The following is a 5,152-nucleotide window of genomic DNA, read 5'->3' on the forward strand; positions in this document are numbered from 1 at the left end:
TCACCAAATTAATTCCAATTAATTCTATGACTTATATTAATCAAATAACAATATATTATTCTTTATATTATTCTCATAATATACTAATAATATTTACTCTCTCTTAATAAATCATCCTATCAAGTTGCTATGGTGAAGGCAACCCAAAAGGACCATGCACAACCGGGTCAAATACTTGCCTAATATAGTTGCAGCCTTAGACACTATTCCAACAGTCTCCCACTTGGATAAGTCTAGTAACTATATGCACAAGTACAATTCGATTTGCAATCGTAGCTCTCAAAGACGCTGTCAAACTCTGATCTAATCAATCTTGTCCTTTAGATAAGGGATCGTACAGTCCTTTGTTAGATATCATGCTGACAATCCTATGGAATGGTTAGTCAAGCATTTAGGTTTCTCGGTCTCTGATTCATTTGACATAGAACTTAATCGAACACATCAATTCAGTTCTGACCGGGCCCGACACATAAGTCAAATCAAATCATCGAGCGACCGAGATATCGCTTTTACCTTCTTAGATAAAAGTTACAGATAAACTTCGACTTATATGCATTTAGTTATTCATTAACCAACTATACACAACAATGCATTTTATAACACCGAGTTACTGATGCGTTTTTGCATTATCAATGTACAATCAATTAACAAATAACAAACCATATATCTAGGTTTTAAGACTATATGATATTATCGTCTTGCGATCACCCTTTTATATCATATTCCATAAGGTGATTCCAGCAAGCGCAGGTTTGTTCCAATGATCAAAACTAGTTCATAAGCACTCATGAACGTTGCAGCAACCCTTTGCTATGTCTAACACCATTTAGACAATCTACACATCAATTCATGACAATCTTCATTCATATCTACTTCCAACATATGAACGATTGTGGACAATTTGAACAATTCGATTATTCCTAATAAACTCAATTATTCTGGAAGTCAAAACATGCAAAATGAAACAATAGTTAAACAATTAACATAAGACAGTAACATTACTTATAAATAAAACTCCTTTATTTAATCATCAAATGTTAATTACATTTATCTATTACATGTTTCTAATACTATCTAATCTATGCTAATATCATCCTTCAGCCCAATACTCCTAGCATGCTGCAAGTGTTTAACCCTACTCAGTCCCTTCGTAAGCGGATCTGCTAGGTTATCTTCCGATGATATCCTCTTCACTACGAGTTGTCCTTCTTCTACACGATGTCTAATGAAGTGATATTTTTTGTCGATATGTCGTGATCTACCATGATCCCTCGGTTCCTTGGTCAAGGCAACCGCTCCTTCATTATCACAAAAAATCTCCATGGGCTCCTTTATGGCGGGTACAACTCCAAGATCACCGATGAAGTTCTTCAGCCATATTGCCTCTTTCGACGCTTCGCTCGCTGCAATGTACTCTGATTCGCACGTTGAATCAGCTACGGTTTCCTGCTTGGAACTCTTCCATGTCACTGTTTCTCCATTCAGGGTAAAGACCCAGCCTACCTGCGAATGGTAGTTGTCCCTGTCCGTCTGAAAGCTGGCGTCACTATACCCCCGCACCTTCAAGTCATCACTCCCTCCGAGGACTAAGAACCATTCCTTCGTCCTCCGAAGGTACTTAAGGATATTCTTCACCGCAATCCAATGGGCTTTGCCAGGGTTCCCTTGATATCTGCTAACCATTCTCAAAGCGAAGGCTACATCAGGGCGAGTACAAGTCATAGCGTACATGATTGAGCCAACTGCGGAAGCGTATGGTACTCGGCTCATTTCTGCTATTTCAACTTCGGTACTCGGACTTTGAGTCTTACTCAATTTGGCATTACTTTGTATCGGTAATTCTCCCTTCTTCGAGTTTTCCATACTAAAACGTTTTAGTACCTTCTCTAAGTAAGTGTTCTGACTAAGTCCAATTAGTCTCTTACTTCTTTCTCTTACTATCCTTATTCCCAAAATGTAAGAAGCCTCTCCGAGGTCCTTCATAGCGAAGCACTTCCCGAGCCAGGACTTAACTTCCTGCAGAGTCGGGATGTCGTTTCCTATGAGTAATATGTCATCGACATATAGAACGAGGAAGCTTACTATACTCCCACTGGCTTTGACATATACACAAGATTCATCTTCGCTTCGTACAAATCCAAACTCTTTGACTTTCTCATCGAAGCAAAGATTCCATCTGCGAGACGCTTGCTTAATTCCATAAATGGACTTCTCAAGCTTACACACTCTATTCGGATGCTTCGGATCCACAAACCCCTCTGGCTGAGCCATGTAAACATCCTCAGCCAACTTTCCGTTAAGGAAAGCGGTCTTGACATCCATTTGCCAAATCTCATAATCATGAAATGCGGTAATTGCTAGCATCACTCTAATAGATTTTATCTTCGCAACTGGTGAGAAGGTCTCATCATAGTCAACTCCGGGAGTTTGAGTAAAGCCCTTCGCAACCAATCGCACTTTATATGTGTGTACGTTTCCATCCACGTCGGTCTTCTTCTTGAAGATCCATTTGCACCCAACGGTCTTACGTCCGGGCACATAATCAACCAAATTCCAAACTTGGTTATCATACATGGATTGGATCTCGCTATCCATTGCCTCTTTCCATTTTGCAGACTCCGGGCCTGCCATGGCTTCCTTATAGCTATTAGGTTCATCAAGATTTATTAGTGTACCATCACTAATATACGTGTCCCCTTCGGTAGTAATATGAAAACCATAAAACTGGGGATGAACTCTAACTCTATCGGAACGTCTAAGAGGTAAGGACTCGTCAATCGGTTCAACCGGAGTTTCCTCCTCGGGTTGAGTGCCAGCGGTAGAGGTTCCTTCATCTATCGACTCTTGAATTTCTTCAAGCTCGATTTGCCTCCCACTGTCTCCTTGGCCTATGAGTTCTCGCTCTCGAAAAACTCCTCTCCTCGCAACAAAGACAACATTGTCCTTCGGTCTATAGAAGAGATATCCAAAGGATGTCTGCGGGTAGCCGATGAAAATACATCGCTCACTTCGAGGTTCGAGCTTGTCGTGAGTATCTCATCTTACGAAAGCCTCGCAACCCCAAACCTTGATGTGTGCCAACGAGGGAGCTTTCCCTGTCCACATCTCGTGAGGTGTTTTGGCAACCTTCTTAGTAGGGACTCGGTTAAGGATATGGGTGGCAGTCTCTAAGGCATACCCCCAAAAAGAGATAGGTAGTGAAGCACGACTCATCATAGAGCGAACCATATCCAATAAGGTTCGATTACGCCTTTCTGCCACACCATTCAACTGCGGTGTCCTAGGAGGCGTCAATTGCGAAACTATTCCACACTCCTTGAGATAATCGTGGAATTCAAGACTTAGGTACTCTCCTCCTCGATCGGATCGAAGCATCTTGATTTTCCTGCCCAATTGATTCTCCACTTCATTCTTGAACTCTTTGAATTTTTCAAAGGTTTCTAACTTTTGCTTGATTAAATAGATATACCCATATCTACTATAATCATCGGTAAAAGTCATGTAGAAGCGGTTCCCATCCTTCGTGGTTGATCTAAACGGTCCACATACATCGGTATGTATTAAGTCCAATAGACCCTCACCCCTTTCACACGTACTCGTGAAGGGTGACTTAGTCATCTTTCCAAGTAAACAAGACTTGCATGTGTCATCTTCCCTAAGGTCGAATGACTCCAACACTCCATCCTTTTGGAGTTGGGCTATGCGTTTCTTGTTGACATGTCCAAGACGACAATGCCACAAGGATGCTTTATCCATACTAGTGGAAGAATCTATGTTCAAAACATCATTTCCTAAGTTATCAACAATCATAACAGTTTCATAAATTCCATTACATGGTATAGCTTCAAAGTAAAAGACACCATTTAGATAAGCCAAAATAGAACCATTCTTATTATTAAAAGAAAATCTAAAACCTTGTCTATATAAACCATGAAATGAAATGATGTTTCTAGCCATTTCTGGCGAATAGCAACAATTGTTCAAATCTAAACATAAATTATTCCTAAGCACTAAAGAATACACTCCAATCTTGGTCACAGGCAACGATCTTCTGTTCCCCATGATTAGATTGATCATTCCTTGCTCCACATCCCTACTTCTTCTTAGTCCCTGCACATTAGAACAAATGTGATAACCACAACCGGTATCAAGAACCCAAGAAATAGCATGATTAGAATCGTTAGATTTAATTGTGTATATACCTGCGAAAGATGGCTTGATCTTTCCTTCCTTGATGGCTTGCAGGTACTCTGGGCAGCTTCTTTTCCAATGTCCTATCTTGTGGCAGTGGTGGCACTCTGCCTCCTTAGGGTTAGGGCAGAGCTTAGCGGGATCAACTTTGTTCCCACTAGAAGAGGCACCATCTCGGGCTTTAACCTTGCGATAGTTCTTAGACGAAGCCTTCCTCTTCTTTCCCTTCCCTTGACCAATAGCCAAGACAAGAGCAGCAAGTGGATTGGGAGTTGGTGCAACAGACTTGTCTTTGAAGTTGCTCTCAGCGACCCTCAAGAGACCTTGGGGTTTGCTTAGGGTGACTTCCTCTTTGTTCATGTGGTAGGTCATCCTAAATTGATTGTACATCGAAGGTAAAGAGTGAAGCACCATGTCGATCGCCAAGTCTTCCCCAAAGTTAACATTTAACTTGTGAAGGTGGTCGACATACCTTTGCATCTTTTGCAGGTGCACGGTAAGAGATTCTCCATGACCCATCTTAGCGGAAATCATGTTGGTGAAAATCTCATAACGCTCTTGTCTCGCGTTCTGGTGGTATCTCTCCAATAAGTCTTGATGCATCTCGTATAGGTACATGTCCTCATAGGACTTTTGGAATTCGGAGTTCATGGTGGCTATCATGATGCAATGTACCTTCGTTGCATCGCGCTCATGAGTTTCAAAAGTGGTAATTTCGGCCGGAGTAGCGATTTCAGGGTTGATTTTCTCGAGCTTCTCATCGAGGACATACTCTTTATCCTCATAGCGAGCAATGGTGCGAATGTATCTTATCCATTCACTAAAGTTCGTTCCATCGAAGGTGACCTTTTGGCAAAGGCTCATCAACGTGAAAGAACTAGCAGCAACGTTGTTTGCGTTCGACATCTACAAATAGAAAGGACAAAGATAGATTAGAATATGAATCCCTAATTATCACCCA

Source organism: Lactuca serriola, chromosome 5 (assembly GCF_051521515.1).
Source record: "Lactuca serriola cultivar US96UC23 chromosome 5, Lser_US96UC23_V15, whole genome shotgun sequence".
Classification (NCBI taxonomy): Eukaryota; Viridiplantae; Streptophyta; class Magnoliopsida; order Asterales; family Asteraceae; genus Lactuca; species Lactuca serriola.